The sequence below is a fragment of the Stomoxys calcitrans genome, chromosome 3 (assembly GCF_963082655.1).
Source record: "Stomoxys calcitrans chromosome 3, idStoCalc2.1, whole genome shotgun sequence".
NCBI classification, from domain to species: Eukaryota; Metazoa; Arthropoda; class Insecta; order Diptera; family Muscidae; genus Stomoxys; species Stomoxys calcitrans.
This window is the reverse complement of record NC_081554.1, coordinates 86,550,860-86,573,965: the sequence shown is the minus strand read 5'-3', so window position 1 is coordinate 86,573,965 and position 23,106 is coordinate 86,550,860. Positions and strand designations below refer to the sequence as shown.

Here is a 23,106-nt window from a genome sequence, read left to right as displayed (position 1 = left end):
TGCGTTGTCTTTTGGAGGAAGTTTTTACCTTACATAGTACCTAACAAACGTCGCCTGCATTAGGAGGGGATAACAACTGATGAAAACTTGTTCTCGCCAGGATTCTAACCCAGACCGATATGCTAACCTCTGCGCTACTGTGGGTTAAAGAGGCACATATGAAACATTTGAAAGTTTGGCATTTTTAAGAGAGCTTGCTATAGAGAATGCTAAAACCACATTAACAACACTATGGCACCATCCGTAGGTTATACATGAACGTACTGACAAATTTAAGAATTCGCATTTCAACGTCATCACGTCCATTTAGACTCCGTCGGGAAGATTGATTAGAAGTTTATTGGGATGTGTGTTACACACGGCTCAAAGAATATAAGATTACCAGAGCGGCAAAACGTGCCTCCTGGAAGATTTTCTACGAACAGGTCGATAGCGTTAATGACGCCGCCAAGACAAAAACAAGTAAAACGGCGTTAAGTTCGGCCGCGTCGAACTTTGGATACCCACCACCTCGGGTATATATGTAAAGCACATTTCGTCACAACACGGTAAAAAAACAACTTATGACCACATAGCAGCTTTATCGAAATATGGTCTGATTTGGGCCGAATTCGACACGGACATTGACTGGTCTATTAAGTACAAATCACATTGTTCAATTTTGTGGAACAAGATATTGGTCGTTTTAGTAGCCATCTACAAACATAGACCGATCTGAACCATATACGACACGGATATCAAAAAGCCTAACATAAGTCACTGTGTCAAATTTCAGCGAAATCGGATTATAAACGTGCCTTTTATGGGTCCAAAACCATAAAACGAGAGATCGGTCTATATGGCATCTATATCCAATTCTGAACCGATTTGGGCCAAATTGCGGAAAGTTGTCGAAGAGCCTAACGGAACTCACTGTCCCAAATTTCGTCGAAATCGGACAATAAATGCGCCTTCTATGGGCCCAAAACCTTATGTCGAGAGATCGGTCTGGATGGCAGCTATATCCAAATCTGGACCGATGTGGGCCCAAGACCTTAAATGGAGAGGTTGGTCTATATGGCAGCTATACACAAATCAGAACCGATCTGGGCCAAATTGAAGAAGGATGTTGAAGGACTTAACACAACTCGCTGTCTCAAATTTTGGCGAAATCGGATTATAAATGCACCTTTTATGGGCCCAAAACCTTAAATCGAGATATCGGTATATATAGCAGCTATATCCAAATCTAGGACGATCTGATCCAAATTGAAGAAGGATGTTTAAGGGTCAAACATTACTCACTGTCCCAAATTTGAGCGAAATCGGACAATAAATGCGCCTTTTATGGGCCCAAAACCTTAAATCGAGAGATCGGTCTATATGGAAGCTATATCCAAATCTGAACCGATCTGGGCCACATAGAAAAACGATGCTGAGGGCCTAACACAACTCACTGTCTCAAATTTTGGCAAAATCGGACAATAAATGCGCCTGTTATGGGCCCAAAATCCTAAATTGAGAGATCGGTCTTTATGGCAGATATAAACAAATCTCGGCCGATCTGAGCCACATTAAAGAATAATGTTGAAGGGCCTAACATAACCCACTGTCCCAAATTTTGGCGAAATCGGATAATAAATGCACCTTTTATAGATCGGTCTATATGGCAGCTATATTCAAATCTGGACCGATCTGTATCATTTTGTAGAAAGACGCCGGGGGGCTTAATTAAACTCACTGTCCCAAATTTTGGTGACATCGGACAATAAATGCGCCTTTAATGAGCCCAAGACCATAAATCGAGAGATCGGTTTATATGGCAGCTACATCCAATTCTGAACCGATCTGGGCCAAATAGAAGAAAGATGTCGACTGGCCTAACACAACTCACTGTCCCAAATTTCAGCAAAATCGGTTAATAAATGTGGATTTTATGGGCCTAAGACCCTCAATCTGCGGATTGGTCTATATGGGGGCTATATCAAGATATAGTCCTATGTAGCCCATCTTCGAACTTAACCTGCTTATGAACAAAAAAAGAATCCGTCTCAGCTCAATATCTTTAATTTTAAAGGCTGTAGCGTGATTTCAACAAACAGACGGACGGACATGGCTAGACCGTCTTAGATTTTTACGCTGATCGAGAATATATATACTTTATAGTGTCGGAAATGGATATTTCGATGTGTTGCAAACGGAATGACAAAATGAATATACCCCCATCCTTCGGTTGTGGGTATAAAAAGTTTCTCCCGAAAACCCATGTCCAAACTGAAACTTTAGTAGACGTCATGGGAATGGGAGCAGGGACAACGGGGGACATGTTGAGGGTTTTGATGAAACCAATTTTTCACGGAGACACCGAAATCTTGGGATGATTGGGTTGATCCAAGGCGGAATTTATAGTCAAAGAAGCCTTGAGGAACTTCAAACCATTTAAGTCACCCGGACCTATATCCGGCGTTACTACAAAAGGAGGTCGACAATCTGACGCCCCATCTTGCCACTATTTTCACAGCGTGCCTAGAACTTGCATATACTCCGAAAGCCCGGCAAGAGGCAATGGTGGTATGTATAACCAAGCTCGCCAATGCAAGTCATTTGACACCAAAGGCCTACAAACCTATAAGACTTATGTCCTTTCTACTCAAAACCATGGAACGTATTGTGGATACCATGATAAAGAGTAGGACATCCAGCGAACTGCACAAATACAAACAGCAAGCCTATGTCAAGGGAAGGTCGGTGGAGAATGCCCTGAACGAGGTTATGCATAAAATAAAAGAATGCTTCGACGCCAAGACATATTGGCGGTTTTGCAGTGACATCGAGGGGGCTTTTAACAATATGCGGACCGACACATTGATCCAACCCTTAGACCAGTACCGGGTGGATGGGGTCCTTAGAGACTGGATAAACCATATGCTAAGAAACAGGTGGATAAATTGCGGTTCCCACGACATAGGGGGGGCTTTTTATCGCCACTCCTTTGGGTGACCACCAAAAATAACCCATTACGGATGCTGACTGAGGAGAGATTTGAACCCGTCAGCTACGCAGACGATGTTATAATACTTCTAAGGGGTAAGGATCCGAACGAGCTATGCAGAAGGACCGAAAGAATCTTGCATACGGCTTATGACTGGGCTAGACCCAGGGGTCCTTATGTTAACCCAGAGTAAACTAAAATCTCCCCGTTCACGAGGAAGACAAAGGTGTGCCAATTTGACGTGCCACGTTTCCTCAACAAAACGATTTCGATATCTGACAAGGTCAAATACTTAGGAGACATCTTGGACAGGAAACTGAATTGGAAGGTCCACATTCAGGAGCGTACTGAGAAGGCTCACAGATGTTAGGCACTATCCTCTTAGGTTCGAAATAAGGCCTGAGTCCGAGGATAGTCCCCTGGCTCTACAGGAGCGTAATAAGACCAATATTTACCTACGTCTCAGTAATTTGGTGGAGTGCGATAGAGAAAAAGTGCATCATAGAACCATATAACAGGTTGAGAGAACATGTTGTCTAGGCATAAGCGGAGCGATGAGGACCACGCCCAATAGAGAACTGGAGACTAATCTACATATCCGACCCATTGATGTTGTTGTAGCAGTGTGTTATACACTGAGGGGGCAGCCCTTGCTGATGAAGAACTCCATCGGATCAATCCGATACGTACAACCGGCTGCCATGGGATTGCCGACCCATTGATGTACAGTTCAAGTGTGAGGCAATCATAGCGGCTATGCGACTTAATGCATTGGGATAATGGTTTGAGGATGGCAGCAGATCATGCCATCGCGGTATAATCGAGGCGACGATAGGAAACCTGGAAGGAAGGGAAAAGGTTTCTGATCGAATATCTCAGACGACACTTGAGGTCGAGTGCGAGGCACTGCTGCCAGCAGCACAGTCTTGGACTGACGGCATCCTAGTATTGACGTCTGATAGATCATGTCGGGCCTGGCAGTCTACTTTGAGAACCCAGGAACTGATATCTGTTTTACACTGCCTGACCATAATACAGTCCTGCAGGCGGAGATCCAGGTAATCACGGAGTGCATGAGGTGGTGTGGTGCTAACGCGAGGACGACGAGTGTGAACATCTTAAGGGACAGTAAAATGGCCATAAGGGCAGTAACAACCTCCTGGTAAGGTCACGAGCAATCTTGGAATGTAAGAAGGAGATTAATGCCTTCTCTGAGGATGGCAAAGTCCGCATCGTTTGGGTGCCGGGCCATAACGGAGTAAGGGGGAATGAAAGAGCAGACGATTTGGCACTGAAGGTCAGAGGACTGCCGACAATATACTTGGTTAACTCGAAACCTTTCGGGTCGACGTAGTCCGAGTTAAGGGTGTGGGCGAAACATCGAAGCAGTCGGTAAGACGGCGAAAATCCTATGGGTTGATCCGGATAGTGAAAGTAAGAAGGAGATTAGTATAGCTATTGGTATCATAACGGGACACATAGGTCTAAGAGCTCACTTATGCAAAATCGGTGCGGCAAGTGATTACATGTGTAGGGTATGTGGGGAAGATGATATGAGACGTTGGAGCATTTGTATGGAAAACATTAAAGGATTTTGTAATTAGCACCAAATTCCCTAATTAAAAATTTCTTTTGCGAGGTCACTGTTTAGTTTTTAGAGCGCACAACAAGCCGATCACCGGCTTAGGTGTATGTCCATAGTGTTATATATATCCGCACCCCCATATTTTTAACCCAACCTTATCTAACCGAAGGTGATCATTTTCTCATCATGACGTTTATACAAATGGTGCGCCCATCGTGGACAGTGCAAAATAAATTAAACTAATAAATTAATGGTGATTTGTATTTTTACGTTGTCCCTCTCATGGATTGTGGACACAAGTAAAACTTCCCAGGCTTTTTACAGGGAGGACGCCAAAATTTCCTAGGGGAATGATTTATATAGGTACTGTATAATATGGGACTATTTACGCACCTATTTGGTCCGTATGTGTACTCCATCTTCCTAATTTCAGAACAATCGGAGACGTCTATGGGTTCAAAAAGTAAAACCTGTGTAATATTGTCCACTTGCAAAATCCAAAGATCTACATCCAAAGGTAGTACTGACTTAAAATGTTCAACTGGAACATTTTAACTTTCATGATTCCGACGGATAGACGGACCATCATGAATTTTATGTAGAGAAGTCAAAAGATGCTCTTGCAATGTATATCATGCTAATATTTTATCAATATTCGACAGCATTAACTGAAGACACCAAAGCAAGCAAAAGTTATTGGAATGAGAGGATTGCATTCATTCATTTATCCAGCTTCTTTCCTTCCTTTCACTCTCGAGCGCACTCTCCATTGTCACAATTTAAAGACATTTAAATTTGCCACAAACTTTTTGGCGTTTCCAATCAACAAAGTAAACAGAAAATCTTTTCTGAGTACATCTTAAATGTAAGCACCGCAAATGGTCATAATAATATAGGATGTGCGCTTTGCCTTCTCTTTTTACAAGCTTTGAGATTATAATCAAGACAAATCTAAATTACAAGCAAAACAAAAGATGCGACAAGCTCAATAAAGTTTTGTTTTCGCAGCAAGCTTAAGTAATCATCAATTTGTCGCCTTGCTGCTGACCCAAATCTTTGGAAATGAGGTGGCCTAAGCCCTGGTTCGTTCATTTTTCACATTTCAGTCAAAGGACATAAAAAAGTTTCACAAACAATTGGTGGTAAAGGCTGATTGGAAGGAAGATTTGCCGTACGCGGACGTTTTCATTGATATCGGTTTCACTGTCGTATTTGTCATGGACTGAAAATATGGGTTTCTGTCATTAATAATCACTTCATACCAGTTGAAATTATGACCGCGAAAAAGCCCGCGGGCATAGGAATTTATGTAAGGTTGTGTTTTATTGTCCATCTACGCGCTGGAGACAAATCCGCAGGTTCAAGTTCTACTGGAAGTCCAAGGATACAAAATGATTCTGCCGTATCATTTGACATCTTCTTCAAAACGCAAGGGTGAAGACACTTAAGTGCGAACCTCATCAATTTAGGTTGAGAATAACATCAATATCGGTAAGATAGTTAGCTCAGACACGGTCTCCTTGACTAAAGAAAGCTTTCCACTTTACAAAAAGGTGAATGGGAAGCGCTAACGTTCAAGGATAACAAAATATTTTTGGTCCCAATTGGATGATATGGATTTGAAGGACATGTGGTTCCAACAGGACCGAGCCACAAGTCACACAGGGAATGCCACAATCAATTTATTGTAAACCAAGTTTGGAGAATGTGTTAGCTCACGAAATGGTCCAGTCGATTTCCCGCCACGGTCGTGTGATTTGACGCCGTTAGACTGTTTTGTGTGTTCTGTGTGGTCAATCAAGTCTTTGGTCTATGCCAACAAGCCAGCGACGATCGATGAACTTTGCACGAATATGGAACGGGAAATTGCAGCAGCTTCAGCCGAATAATGCTTGAAACCTGTGGAAAATTGGGTTCAGCGTCTGGACTTCTGCAAACGTGCCCATGGTCGCCATGCAAAAGAAATCGAGTTGCATATGTGATAGCATCGAACTTACTTTCACAGGATTAAAGAATTTCATTGGTATCCAAAATGGTTTATTTTATTTTAAAACAAGTAAAAATGCGTTAAGTTCGGCCGGGCCGAACTTTGGATACCCACCACCTCGGGTACCCAGTATATCGAAGGGCCTAACACAACTCATTGTCCCAAATTTCGACGACATCTGAAAATAAATGCGCCTTTTAGGGCCCAAAACTTCAAATCGAGAGATCGTTCTATATGACAGCTATATCCAAATCTGGACCGACCTGTGCCATATTGCAGAAATATGTCGAGGGGCTAAACTTAGATCACTGTCCCAAAATTTCGGCGAAATCGAACAATAAATGCGCCTTGTATGGGCTCAAAACCTTAAGTCGAGTGATCGGTCCATATGGCAGCTATATCCATATGTAGACCGATCTAGACCAAATATAAGATGGATGTCGAGGGGCCTAACGCAACTTCCTTTCTCAAATTTTGGCAAAATCGGACAATAAATGTGCCTGTTATGGCTCCAAAACCTTAAATCAAGAGATCGGTCAATGTGGCAGCTATATGCAAGCCTGAACCGAACTGGACCAAATTGAAGAAAAATGTTGAAGGGCCTAACACAACTCACTGTCCCACATTTTTGCAAAATCGGACAATAAATGCACATTTTACGGGTGCAAGACCATAACTTGAGAGATCGGTCTATATGGCAGATATATCCAAATCTGAACCGATTTGCGTCAAATTAAAGAAGGATAACGAAGGGCCTAACCCAACTCACTGTTCCTAATTTCAGCGAAATCGGATGATAAATGTAGTTTTTATGGGCCTAAGACCCTAAATCAAGAGATCGGTCTATATAGCACCTATATTAAAATCTCGACCGATCTGGGCCAAATTGAAGAAGGATGTCGAAGGGCCTAACACAACTCACTGTGTCAAATTTCAGCAAAATCGGATAATAAATGTGGCTGTTATGGGTCTGAGATCCTAAATCGGACTATCGGCACCTTTATCCAAATCTGGACCGATCTCGGCCAGATTGAAGAAGAATATCGAAGGGCCTAACACAACTCATTATACCAAATTGCAGCAAAATCGGATAATAAATGTGGCTGTTATGGGCCTAAGATCCTAAATCGGCGGATCGGTCTATATGGGGGCTATATCAAGATATAGTCCATCTTCGAATTTGACCTGCTTATGCACAAAAAAAGAATCTGTGCAAAGTTTCAGCTCAATGTCTCTATTTTTAAAGACTGTAGCGTGATTTCAACAGACGGACATGGCTAGGTCGTCTTAGATTTTTACGCTGATCCAGATTTTATATACTTTATATGGTCGGAAATGGATATTTCGATGGAATGACAAAATGTATATACGCCCATCCTTCAGTGGTTGGTTTAAAAAACTTTTGTAGCGCTCTTATTGAAAAACTTTGTACCTTAACCCATATTTAGTAATGTGTAATGTCTCCTCTACTTTGGAATATAGCCATTAACAATATTTTTGTCTCTGGAAGAAAAGGGTGTAAAAGTGGTCGCGTATGCTGATGACGTGGCAGTTTACTTCAGGAAACTCTACAGGCAACAGCGAAGTGGGCTATCGAAAGTGGCCTAGGTGTAAATCCGTGCAAGACGGAAGTAGTTCTTTTCATCAGGAGATACAATTTGCCTACAGTGACATCTGTCTCCTTGGGAGGAGAGAATGTTCCATTTACAGAAAGCGCAAAATACCTGGGTGTTTTGCTGGACATGAAACTTAACTTCAAATCCAACATTTTGGAAAGGGGAAGAAAGGCAACTCTTGCTCTATACACTTACAAGAGACCCATTGGCAAAAGTTGGGGGTTTAGACCGCGCGTAATGCATTGCGTATATACTGCAGTGGTCAGACCTATAATTCTATATGGTGTTGTGGTCTGTTGAACGACGCTTCAAAAGTCCACCTACGGTTCAATAGTCATCCGGATCCAAAGGATGGCTTGTTTGTGCATCACAGCCGCACTGAGGACGACACCAACTGATGCACTGAATTTAATGCTACATCGTATGCCTTTGGACATTGTGGCTATACAAATTTGCTGCGACCCCTGCAGTGAGGCTAAGGGAGCTTTCTTTTTGGTCTTGTGGCGGCTACGGACTCTGTGTTGTCCTTTATACTATATCCGATGTTCCAGGCTGTGTGGATTACACCCTACCTGAGCCGCTTTTTGATAAAAGGTACTGTACCACTATTTCTTATAGAACTGATTGGAACTACGATATCCTCGGTAATTGAAGTTACATAGCCTTCTATACGGATGATTCCAAACTAGACAACCAGGTGGGCTTTGGGATGTACTCTAAAGATCTTGAACTGCTCATATCGAAAAGGTTACCCGACCACTGCAGTGTGTATCAGGCGGAGATCCTTGCAATTAAGGAAGTGGTGGAATGGCTAAGATATAATGTCATAACGGCAAAATATCTTCTCAGATACGTATTGCCGAACACAAAAACCACTCCGACTGTCGCAGATCTCTCAACAAGATGGCTGAAGTTTGATTAGGTTAGGTTGAAAAGAGGGTGCAGATATTAATCCGCCCCATGCCACTATGGGCATACACCTAAGCCAGTAATCGACTTATTGTGCGCTCTAAAAACTATAAAGTAACCTTTAAAAAGAAAAGTAGGAATCCCGTGCTACTTACAAAATCTTTAATTGTTTTCAATATCACTCACCTAAGTTAGTTCATGTCTGGTATTGTGTCCCTACCTAAGTGCCGGTATCGGTTAGACGCGAAAGCCGGGCAATGACAAAGAAAATGATCCCACGTCTCATCATTTTCCCCGCATGCCCTACACATGCTCATCATCATCACTTGCCGCACCGATTTTGAATAAGTGAGCTCGTAGTCCTATGTGTCCCGTTATGATACCAATAGCTATACTTACCTTCTTCTTGCTTCCTTTCAGTAATAGACTCGTCTTCTCACGATCTGGGTCCCCCCCATAGGAATTTCGCCGTCCTATCGACCGTATTCGTCTCCCACGCCCTTAACTCGCATTCGTCTCCCACGCCCTTAACTCGGCCTGCGTCGACCCGTAAAGCTTCGGGTTAACCAAGTTTATTGACGGCAGTCCTCTGGCCTTCATCGCCAAATCGCCTGCCCTCTCACTTCCCCTTACTCCGTTATGGCCCGGCACCCAAACGATGCAGATTTTGCCATCCTCAGAGAATGTGTTAATCCCCTTTTTACACTGCAAGACTGTTCGTGACCTTACAGTCCAGCTTGTTATTACAGGAGATGGCTGAACAAGGAGGCCACCGTAGCGCAGAGGTTAGCATGTCCTCCTATGACGCTGAACACCTGGGTTCGAGTCCTGGCGAGACCATTAGAAACAATTTTCAGCGGTGGTTTTCACCTCCTAATGCTGGCAACATTTGTGAGGTACTATGCCATGTAAAACTTCTCTCCAAAGAGGTGTCGCACTGCGGCACGCCGTTCGGAGTCGGCTTTAAAAAGGAGGCCCTTTAACATTGAGCTTAAACTAGAATCGTATTGCACTCATTGATATGGGAGAAGTTAGTCCTGTTCCTTAGTGGAATGTTCATGGGCGAAATTTGAAATTATTTGCAATTTAGCTGAACAGTTCAAAATTCACTCGTTCTGGGTGCCAGGCCACAGAGATATCCCAGGGATTGGTAAAGCGGACGGGCTTGCGACTAGGAACTACCTTACACATTTCAAGGAAACTGGAATCAGTGGGTATGCCTTTAGCGACATGTAAGCTAAGTTTTCAGGACCAGGCCCGAAGGAAAACGACTGATAGATGGTCACAATGAGGGGTCTGTGAGCATTCCAAAACTATGTGACCTAATCAAGACTTGAAGAGGTCTACCGTTTTGCTGTCATTGGCTAGAACTGACGTCTCAGTTATTGTGTCCGTTATGACAGGTCTAATCGAAAAACAAGCTGACAGGCTGAAGGTTACCAGTGGAGACTGTAGCAGAAGCTGTTAGGACTTCGAAGAAGAAGAGACTATAAAACACCTTCTGTGTGTTTGTCCCGCTCTAGCAGTCAGAAGGAGTTCCACTTTAGGTTCTCATTTCTTATCGAAAAACATTCTGACAGACTGAAGGTTACGAGTAGCGACTTTTGCAGAAGCTTTGTGGACATCGAAGAAGAAGATACTAAAGAATACCTTCTGTGGGAGTGTGTGTCCCGCACTGGCAGTCAGAAGGAATTTCACTTTAGGTTCTCATTTCTTTAAGAAGCTGTCTGATTTTGCGGATGTGAACATTTGCAGGTTGTTGGGCTTTTTAAACCGATCTGTTCAACGGTAGGAACTAGAAGGCATTTTCCTTCTTCTGTTCCTGTGGTATCACAATGGACGAAAACGTTTAAGTGAGACTGATGGCAGACTGCCACTTAAACCTAACCTAACCTAATCCATATTTAACATTCATAATTGCCCAGAGTTTTGAAACAGAAAATGCAATTGAATAATGCTCATGACCCTTGCAAGCAAAAACAACCACAACATACATACAGGCATTTTCCGTCTTCTGTTCCTGTGGTATCACAATGGACGAAAACGTTTAAGTGAGACTGATGGCAGACTGCCACTTAAACCTAACCTAACCTAATCCATATTTAACATTCATAATTGCCCAGAGTTTTGAAACAGAAAATGCAATTGAATAATGCTCATGACCCTTGCAAGCAAAAACAACCACAACATACATACTTACATTTCCATACTATGACTCATAGTTGCAAAATGTAGAAAAATTAATAAGGAAATCCCTAAATCTCATCATTAACAACAACTCTTTTGAAAAATTGCATATCGTAACTCATTTCGTAGAAACGGAATTGATTTCCAATTGAATTTGTAATTGAAATTCCTCTACATAGCTCCACAGACTCGCAATCACTACTGTCCTAGTCAGCATCATTCACTGGTGAACAAAGAAATGGGGGGTGAGTAAAGCTGTAATGCTCCAATGAGCACCAAAAACAAACAGACCAACAGACAAACAAACAAAAGGCCATAAAGTAAAAGAATTGTAATTTTAAAATGTTGATCATAAATCTTATGACAAAACAAAACGATTTGAGTGTTATTAGTTTTTCAGCTAAAGCATTATTTGCTCTTTTAATTTTTGGGATACCCAGAATACAGATGAAAGGAGCGCTCCGGCAGCCAGATAGTACAAAATGACAAAATCAACATAGACGCACACACACAACCAAAGCCAAACAAAACTTAACGAACTCAATAAACTTTGATTATTTATCATTTTTCATTTTCATAAGGATTACAAATTGCTGTATCTTTGATTTGAAACGAAATAAGAGGACAGTAAGCTGCACCAGACAACGAGTAGTTATTTTTTGTGAGTTGGAACTTGAAACTTAACAAGTAAGAGCGTGCTAAGTTCGGCCGGGCCAAATCTTATATACCCTCCACCATGGATCGCATTTGTCGAGTTCCATGCGCGGTATCTCTTTTTAGGCAAACAAAGAATTTTGCATAAGAACTGTTATGCTATTGGAGCTATGTCAAGTTATAGTACGATTCGGACCATAAACGAATGCTGAACATTGTAGAAGTCATTGTGTAATATTTCAGTTCATTTGGATAAAAATTGCGCCTTGTAGGGGCTTAAGAAGCAAACTCCGGAAATAGGTTTATATGGGAGCTGTATCAAGGTATTAATTGATTCAGATCATATTAGACACGTATGTTGAAGATCATGAGAGAAGCCATTGTACAAAATTTCTGCCAAGTCGGATGAGATTTGTGCCCTCTAGAAGCTCAAGAAGTCAAGACCCAAGATCGGTTTATATGGCAGCTATATCAGGTTATGTACAGATTTGCGCCATACTTAGCACAGTTATTGGAAGTCATAACAAAACACCTCATGCAAAATTTCAGCCAAATCGGAAGAGAACTGCGAGCTCTATTGGCTCAAGAAGTCAAGATCCAAGATCGGTTTATATGACAGCTATACCGGATTATGAACCGATTTGAATCATACGGTTGTTGGAAGTGATCCCAAAACATTATGAGCAAGTTTTCAGTCAACTCGGGCGAGAATTGCGCCCTCTAGAGGCTCAAGAAGTCAAGACCAAGATCGGTTTATATGGCAGCTATATCAAAAAATGGACCGATTTAAACCATACTTCGTACAGTTATTGGATACCAAAACACCACGTGCAAAATTTCAGGCAAGTCGGGTGAGAATTGCCCCCTCTAGAGGCTCAAGAAGTCATGACCCAAGATAAAAAAATGGACCGATTTAAACCATACTTCGCGCAGTTGTTGGAAGTGATATTAAAACACCACGTGCAAAATTTCAGTCAAATCCAATGAGAATAGATCCCTCTAGAGGCTCAAGAAGTCAAGACCCAAGATCGGTTTATATGGCACCTATATCAAAAAACGTACCGGTTTGAACTATACTAAGCGCAGTTGTTGGAAGTGATCCCAAAACACCACGTGCAAAATTTCGGGCAAATCGGATGAGAATTGCCCCCTCTAGAGGCTCAAGAAATCAAGATCCAAGATCGGTTTATATGGTAGCCATATCAAAAGATGGACCGAATTGGCCCATTTACAATCCCAACTGACCTAAACTAATGAAAATTTCAAGCGGCTAGCTTTACTCCTTTGAAAGTTAGCGTGCTTTCGGCAGACAGACGGACGGACATGGCTAGATCGACTTAAAACAAGTAAAAAGGCGTTAAGTTCGGCCGGGCCGAACTTTGAATACACACCACCTCGGGTATATATGTAAACCACCTTTCATCAAAATCCGCATTCCTATGTCCCATAGCAGTTATATCGAAATACGGCCGGATTTGGACCAAATACTAATAGGTACAAGTCATTGTTCAATTGTGTATAACGAAAATATTGAGTCTTTTTAGTAGCTAAAAATAAACCGATCTAATTCATATACAACATGGATGTCGAAAAGCCTAATATACATAAGTCAATGTGTCAAATTTCAGTTAAATCAGATTATAAATGTGCCTTTTTTGGGGACAAGACTTTAAATCGAGATATCGGTCTATATGGCAGCTATATGCTAATCTTGATCGATCTAGACCAAATTGCAGATATAAGTGAAGGGGCTTAACTTAACTCTCTGTCCCAAATTTCGGCAACATTGGACAATAAATGCGCCTTTTATGACCCCTAAACATTAAATCGAGAGATCGGTCTATATACAAATCTGAACCGATCTGAGTGAAATTAAAGAACGATGTTGAAGGGCCTAACACAATTTACTTTTGCAATTTGCGGCGACATCGGACAATAAATGCGCTTTTTATGGCCCTAAAACCGATAGATCGGTCTATATGGCAGCTATATCCAAATCTGGACCGATCCATACCATAATGCAGTAGTATGTCAATGGGCTTATTTTAACTCACTGTCCTAAATTTCGGCGACATCGGACAATAAATGAGCCTTTTATGGGCCTAAGTCCCTAAATCGGAGGATAGGTCTATATGGCAGCTACATCCAAATCTGGACCGATCTGGGTCAAATTGACAAAAGATATCGAAGGGCCTAAAACAACTCACTGTCCCTAATTTCAGCAAAATCGGATAATAAATGTGGCTTTTATTGGCCCAAGACCCTAAATTGGCGGATCGGTCTATATGGGGGCTATATCAAGATATAGTCCGATGTAGCCCATCTTCGAACTTAATCTGCTTATGGACAAAAGAAGAATCTGTGAAAAGTTTCAGCTCAATATTTCTATTTTTGAAGACTGTAGCGTAATTTCAACAGACAGACGGACGGACATGTCTAGATCGTCTCAGATTTTTACGCTGATCAAGAATATATATATTTTTTAGGATCGGAAATGGCTATTTCGATGGTGGGTATAATGACATGACGATCAAGAATACATATACTTTATGGGGTCTCAGGCGCATATTTCGAGGTTTTAAAAAGAGAATGACGAAATTAGTATACCTCCATTGTATGGTGGAGGGTTTAGTGAAATTTAAGAATAAAGGGTTGAATTTTTTTGAACTTCATACCCTCCGTCATAGGAAGGGAGCAATTTTTTCCAAGTCAAAGACTTTCTTGAAAGCCTGAGGCTACAATTCTTATTCGATTCAGCTGTTATTTGACATAGCGAGCTCGGCGTTGATGTTAGCAGTTGCTTAGAATTCGATTCAAATCAGTCCAAAATACGTCTGGTTTCATATTTTATTGCATTCTAAAGTTCTATCACACTAGAAAACCCCCTATAGTCTCCATTTAGCCTCATCACCAACATTGACGGCAATGGCATTTTTGCCATTATGTCTCCAAAGAAATTTGAGCTCTGCAGAAAGCTTACCTACCGACAAATTGAAAATGAAAATTCCATAGTTGTTGTCCCAAACAACTTTTCCATATGCCCTGCCACCTCCATTTGGGGCTGGGGGCACTAGAATATATCCTACACTCAGACCATTTCACTATAATCGAAGGTTGAAAACAATGCAGAATACGGAAAAATTTTTCTCTCCTCGTTTTTGTAAATTGGCCTGTCATGTGGTCAGAAGTGTCCTTATAAATATTTTATTAATTTTTCCATTAAAACTTGAGTGGCCAACGAAAAAAAAAAACAAAAAAGAGGTCAGCAATAAAACTGCCGGCCACAAAAATCTGTCAGTTAAGCACTTAACTAGCAAAAGTTAGTCAGTTAAAACAAAACGTATGTATCGGAAAATAAAATTGGAAAAATGAACAGTTAAAAGCCTTGCCATGTTCCGCTTAGTATTGTTAACCTAAATAAACGAAGAGTTGATGAAGTCAATTGTATTTCACACATTCGCTCAATCAAACTTTTTACTATGCTTCTGACTTTTAATTAGAAATGAAATGAAATAATTAAAATTTTTTTCCTCTACACAACTACTGCGGTAAAATGTATTATAACTCAGTCTCGTCTGGTTCTAGGGAACTTTAAAGCGCATCACATTTCATGGCATTCTCCCCTAGGTAACGGCTCGAGGGGCATAGCATAGAATAGATTGAAGGTTCCACGTTTTGCACGGTGAATAAGGATGCCCCCACTAGGATTATGAGGAGGTGTAGCAGCTCGCCAGACATTGCCATTGCATTCCCTGATCTCCTGAGTGACGTATCCTGGCAAGCCGTCATTTCTTTGGGGTCAGACCACCTTCCCATTATTCTCACCATTGACCAAGAACACGACTTCATAACCTCTGAGCGCCAGACGTTTATCAATCAGAGGGAGACTGGCTTTAGAGAGTACATCAATAGCCGCTTAAGTGAACTGACAGCCCCCTGGGATGTGCTAGTTGCCGAGAGGAAATTCCCAGACATCATTAACGCAGCCGACACTCGCTTTATATCAGCCAGTCGAATACCCCAAGTGCGGCCCAATTTCCCGGCGCAGGCAGTGGTACTCACAGACGAACGTGAAGGGATTCGTTGTAGGGACCCCACTAAACCCAGAATCAGCGAGATGAATCAGGAAATAAACATGTTAGTCAACGAACTAGGTATAAATCCATGCAACACAGAAGTAGTTCTTTTCAGCAGGAGATACAATTTGCCTACAGTGGAACCTGTCTCCTTGGGTGGAGAGAATGTTTTACAGAAAGCGCAAAATACCTGGGTGTTTTGCTGGACAGGAAATTGAACTTCAAATGCAACATTTTGGAAAGGACAAGAAAGGCAACTCTTGCCCTATACACCTGCAAGAGAGCCATTAAAAAAAGTTGGAGGATTAGACCACGCGTCATGCACTGGATATATACTGCAGTTGTCAGACGCTTTATGGTGTCGTGGTCTGGTGGACGGTGCTTCAAAAGTCCACCTACTGTTCAATACTCAACCGGATCCAAAGAATGGCTTGTTTGTGCATCACAGCCGCACTGAGGACGACACCATCTGATGCACTGAATTTAATGCTATATCTTATGCCTCTGGAAATTGTGACAACCCAAATTGCAGCGACCACTGCCGTGTGGTTAAGGGTGCTTTCTCATTGGTCATGTGGCGGCTACGGACAAATGATACAATATCCGAATTTCCAGTCAGTGTGGATTACTGCGCGGCTTTTTGATAAAAAGTTCTGTACCACTATTCCTGATAGAACCGATTGGAACTAAGATATTGCTGGTAACGGAAGTTACATAGACTTCAATGCGGATGGTTCCAAACTAAACGACCAGGTGGTCTTTGGGGTGTACTCTATCAAACAGCTTACCCGACCACTGCAGTGTGTAACAAGCAGAGATCCTTGCAATAAAGGAAGTGGTGGAATGGCTAAGATATAATGTCATTACGACGAATGGCGTAAATATCTTCTCAGACCGCCAAGCAGCCATTAAATCCCTGGAGAATGTATTTCTGAACACAAAAACCGCCCTCGACTGTCGCAGATCTCTCAATGAGAGATTCACCTGTTCTGGGTGCCAGGTAACAGAGATATCCCAGGGAATTCTAAAGCGGATGAACTTGCGAGACTAGGAACTACCCTACACATTCCAGGGATACTGGAATCTGTGGGTATGACTCTAGCGACATGTAAGCTAAGTTTTCAATTTAACAATAATATGGCCGTTTTTCTATCGTTCCTTATGAAATTTGACAAAATACCCAGATATGACAAACATCTTCGTCTACAAACGAACAACGCTTGTAAATTATTGAATTTTATTATCAAAAATCATGCTATGTTAAGAAAATCGATTGCTAGTGTTTAGCGACGAAGCTCGTTTTTGTCTCAATGTGTATGTAATTAAACAAAATTGTCGATTTTGGAGTGAAGATCAGCCAGAAGCATTGCAAGAGCTACCAATGCGTTCAGAAAAAGTCACTGTTTTATGCGGTTTATGGGCTGGTGGCATCATTGGGCCGTACTTCTTCAAAGATGATTCGAATCGTTACGTAACTGTGAATGGTGAGTGCTGCCGTGAGATGATATCCAACGTTTTTTGCCAAAAATGCAAGAGCTTGACTTGCATGACACGTGAATTCAACAAGAAGGTGCCACATGACACACAGCAAGCGTAACAATGGACCTATTGAGAGGCGAGTTCGGTGAACATTTTATTTCACGTTCGGGACCGGTCTATTGGTCGCCTAGAACGTGCAATTTAACGCCTTTATTCTATTTTTTGTGGATCTATGTTAAAGTTTATATCTATACAGATAAGCCCACTTTAATTGAAGCATTGGAAGACAACATTGAAGCATTTATTCGTGAGATACCGGTCGAAATGTTGAAAAGAGTATGCCAAAATTGGACTAAGCGCATGGACCATATGAGGCGAAGTCACGATCAAACATTAAATTATATGGACCGAGTCTGTCGAGTTCTATGCGCGGTATCTGTTTTTAGGCAAATAAAGAATATTGAATAAGAATTGCGCCTTGTTGGGGCTCAGAAAGCAAAATCGGGAGATTGCTTTATATGGGAGCTGTATCAAGCCTTGTTGGGGCTCAGAAAGCAAAATCGGGAGATTGCTTTATATGGGAGCTGTATCAAGCTATTGATTGATTTAGACCATATTAGACACGTATGTTGAAGGTCATGAGAGAAGCCGTTGTACGAAATTTCTTCCAAATCGGATGAGAATTGCGCCTGCTAAGGGCTCAAGAAGTCATGATCCTAGATCGGTTTATATGGCAGCTATATCAGATTATATACCGTTTTGCGCCGTACTTAGCACAGTTGTTGGAAGTGATACCAAAACACTACGAGCAAAATTTCAGTCAAATCGAACGAGAATAGCGCCCTCTAGAGGCTCAAGAAGTCAAGACCCAAGATCGGTTTATAAGGCAGTATATCAGGTTATGAACAGATTGAAACCATACTTGGCATTGTTGTTGGATATCATAACAAAACACGTCGTGCAAAATTTTATTCCAATCGGATAAGAATTGCGCCCTCTAGAGGCTCAAGAAGTCAAGACCCAAGATCGGTTTACATGGCATATCAAAACATGGACCGATTTAGCCCATTTACAATCCCAACCGACCTACACTAATAAGAAGTATTTGTGCAAAATTTCAAGCAGCTAGTTTTACTCCTTCGAAAATAAGGGTGCTTTCGACAGACAGACAATTAGTATACCCCATCCTATGCTGGAGGGTATAAAACTTTCATGCATTTTTATGAATTTTATGTGTTTTTTAATAACTTTCCTATAGCCCTTAAAAAATCACCCTTTATATCAAAATCGGATTCGACTCGGGTGAAATTATAAGGACACATTGCGTTATCAAACAGTGGATATGCAAAATGTTGAAAAGATCGTGGCAATTTTATGGTCGATACATACATATGGGAGTTATTTCTAAATCGGAACCGATTTCTTTTTTTGATAGAAATACCGATTAACAATGTTTGGAATTGCTGGTTTGATTTTAAATAATTTTTGTCGCAAATTTTTAATTTCCGCCCATAGTGCACTGTACGATAACGACACATATGCAGAGCGTTAACTGAGTTAAAATTTCAACCGTTTTGGTCACTATCTCAAACATCAACACTATTTAGTAAATTGACTTAATTGCTCGGTGGAAATCATTGATGTGAGAAACTTTGAGTGTCGCGCTATGCTGCCATCTATGCAGACAGGTATGATAATTGAATTAGTATTAGGCAAATTAAAAGTGTAAATTCCATTTTCAGAGGTGTTGGGATGAGATTGCCAAATATTCCTTCTATATCAAAAAGACTCTAATTAACTCAATTAATAAAGAATGTTGATTTCTATTTATGGAGTTAGTAAAATACCAATGAAAGTAAGTCTACGATTAATAGAAATAGCATTCAATGGACCATTGCGGTGTTCACATTCAAGGTGACTTACATACGCCGTTAAGGATTTATTTGGCTTACAAGGGATTTTGATTTGTTAATCAGCAACGGGGGAGGTGACGAAGAATTGATTGATTCTGAATGTCTATGTATTTCATCGCAAATGCTTGAAATCTTTCGACTATCGAAGTTGACTGGCGAAGCATATACCTGCAAAGAGAAAAAAAAGAAACAAGCGGTTAGACATCAAATACAATACAATATTAAAACAAGTAAAAAGGCGTTAAGTTCGGCCGGGCCGAACTTTGGATACCCACCACCTCGGGTATATATGTAAACCACCTTTCGTCAAAATTCGGTGAAAATTTCATACCTTATACTCATATACCTCATACCGATCTGAATTATATACGACACGGATGTCGAAAAGCCGAACATAAGTCACTGTGTCAAATTTCAGTGAAATCGGATTATAAATGCGCCTTTTATGGAGCCACGACTTTAAATCGAGATATCGGTCTACATGGCAGCTATATCCAAATCTGGACCGATTTGGGCCAAGTTGCATAAACATGTCGAAGAGCCTAACACTAAGCACTGTCCCAAATTTCGGCGAAATCGGACAATAAATGCCTCTTTTATTGGCCCTAAACCTTAAATCCAGAGATCGGTCTACATGGCAGCTATATTCAAATCTGGACCGATCTGGGCAAAATTTAAGAAAGACGTCGAAGAGCCTAACCAAACTCACTGTCTCAAATTTCAGCGACATCGGACAATAAATGCGTCTTTTATGGCCCCAAAACATAAAACCTAGATATCGGTCTATATGGCAGCTATATCCAAATCTGGACCGATCTGTGCGATATTGCAGAAGTATGTCAAGGGGCTTAACTTAACTCACTGTTCCAAATTTCGGGGACATCAGGCAATAAATGAGCATTTTATGGGCCCAAAACCATAAATCAAGAAATCGGTCTATATGGCAGCTATATCCAAATTTGAACCGATCTGGACCAAATTGAAGAAATATGTCAAAGGGACTAACACATCTCATTGTCCCAAATTTCAGCAAAGTCGGATAATGAATGTGGCTATTATGGGCCTTACACCATAAATCGGAGGATCGATCTATATGGCAGCTATATCCAAATCTGGACCGATCTGAGCCAAATTAACGAAGGATGTCGACGGGCCTTACACAATTCTCTGCCCCGAATTTCATCAAAATCGAATAATAAATGTGGCTTTTGTGGGCCTAAGACCCTAAACCGGAGGATCGGTCTATATGGCAGCTATATCCAAATCTGAACCGATCTGAGCCAAATTGACAAAGGATGTTGAAGGGCCTAACACAACTCACTGTCCCAAATTTCAACAAAATCGGATAATAAATGTGGCTTTTATGGGCCTAAGACCCTAATCGGCGGATCGGTCTATATCAAGATATAGTCCGATATAGCCCATCTTCGAACTTAACCTGCTTATGGACAAAAAAAGATTCTGTGCAAAATTTCAGCTCAATATCTCTATTTTTAAAGACTGTAGCGTGATTTCAACAGACAGACGGACAGACGGACGGACATGGCTAGATCGTCTTAGATTTTTACGCTGATCAAGAATATATATACTTTATAGGGTCGGAAATGAATCGTGGGATCTTGCGTGAGTCACGTGATTCGTAAGTGAGTTCCAAATCTAATCGCGTGGTAGTGCCTACAGAGAGCGAGAGAGAGAGTGAAATCATGGTCACAAGACTAATACAACTCCTAAGAAAATCACGCCTCACGAGCCACTGGTGACTCACACGACACTCGCGAGATGCTTACGATTCACGAGACGCTTACGACTAACGCGAGGTATCCTCAGCATTCGCTGGGGCCTAAAGGACTTCCTTGCATACATCGACTACGCGGATAATATATGCCTCTTTGCGCATTGCTTTGAGCACATAAAAACGAAATTGAAACCCTTTAATATGAACGCGGCCAAAATATTCCTGACAAGTAAAAGCGTGCTAAGTATCGTATTTGTCGAGTTCTTTTCCCGGTAGCTCTTTTTAGGCAAACAAGGTATAAAAGAAAAGAATTCTTCTGCTATTGAAGCTATATCAAGTTATGGTCCGATTCGGACCATAATTGAATTGAATATTGGAGATCATAGTAGAAGTCATTGTTTAAAATTTCAGCCAACTCCAATAAAAATTGTGCCCTTTAGGGTCTTAAGAAGTAAAATAGGAAGATCGGTTTATATGGGAGCCGTATCAGGCTATAGACCGATTCTGGTGTTTTCTTATGATTTCCAACAACAGCGTTAAGTACGGTTCTAATCGGTCTATAACCTGATATAGCTTCCATATAAACCGATGTCCCGATGGGACTTCTTGAACCCTTACAAGTCGCAATTTTTATCCGATTTGGCTAAAATGATGCAAGCAGTTTTCTATTACGTCTTCCAACAACTGTGCCAAGTATGGTACAAATCAGTCCATAACCTGATATAGCTCCCATATAAACCGATCTCTCCGCTCCTAGAATTAATTTAATTTTTGTTTTTTTGACAGATGTTTGGTTTGTAGAATAAAATCATGCCCTGAAAATAAATTTAGTTTGTATACATTTTTAGCAGAATCCATGGTGGTGGGTTCTCAAGATTCGGCCCGGCCGAACTTAGCACGCTTTTACTTATTGGCTTATATTACATATGTACTTAAATTAAACGTTTTTATATGCAAAAAACTTTATTTCATGTTGCATGCACCGATCAAGACTTAAATTTTCATTCGTAGTTGCACGAAAAAATTGTCCATTGCCCCGTTTTCATTTGTGCTGCGTACCTGCAAACGAAATTTTTGGTAACGGTATCGGTGATGAACATTTCGCTTAGGATGTGTCAATGCATTCCGTATGGTAACGAAAATTTAGCCATAGGTTCGTACAGCCCTTTAAACGTTACTCGTGAGTATTTTGCAAGTCATGATTTTCTTGTGAGTCGTGATTGACTCGTGAGTTGAGTCATGATTTTCACGTGAGTGTTCGCGAGTCGTGATTTGTGAGGATTTCGCAAAAGTCGTGATTTTCTCATGAGTAGCACATGAGTAAAATTGTTTTCTCGTGAGCGTTCGAGAACGTGAGACGACATAAAATTGTCGTGAGAAAGTAAAATTTTTTTTTTCGTGTGCGTGAGTGAAAAATCACCCACAGGCACATTTTTACTTCGAATGCCAAGACGATCAATTCGAGGTTTTAAAAACGGAATGACTAGATTAGTATACCCCCTATCCTATGGCGGGTAGGTAGCCTACCTGTATCTAAACAACAGACGAAGAACTATATTCTATGTATATAAGTGATCGTCATGACACTTTAAGTCGATATAGCCAAGTTCGTCCGTCGGCGTGGAGTAGATCACAATTAGCTGCTCTATATTTTTCTGGCTTAGGTAACACTAGTGGTATCAGGTCCAATCTAAAATTCCATTGGACAGTTTGAAATTTTCTAGCATACTCGTACTCAGAACTTTTTAATGTACGATCATCATTTGTGGAATGATGATCGTGGATTATCGCGACAAGAGTGCATTAATGAACTTCAATCTTTGTATGACGACGGAGCACCATCCTTTAGTACTGTGAAAAACTGATTTAACAAATTCAGACGTGATCGTATCAGGTGAATTTCAAATGGGTCAAATCGATTCATATTTTAACATCCATAGCTACACTATTAAATGGTCCTTCGACTGGAATTTGTGGCCAATTATAATGCGGTT

At 41.1% G+C, this 23,106-nt stretch overlaps 1 protein-coding gene across 9 annotated transcripts in view; it reads right to left on the bottom strand.

Moving 5' to 3' along the window:
* LOC106091635 (fasciclin-3) overlaps positions 1-23,106 on the bottom strand; it is a 572,844-nt gene that overhangs the window by 83,854 nt on the left and 465,884 nt on the right. Inside the window, exon 1 of one of the 9 annotated variants that reach the window (XM_059366097.1) lies at positions 19,388-19,545. The exons of 7 other annotated variants lie outside the window; for them this stretch is intronic. The gene's annotated coding sequence lies outside the window, so the exon portion shown is untranslated. Of the gene's footprint in view, positions 1-19,387; positions 19,546-23,106 lie in introns of those variants that run through there. One more of the 9 variants, XM_059366098.1, reaches the window with a different exon arrangement.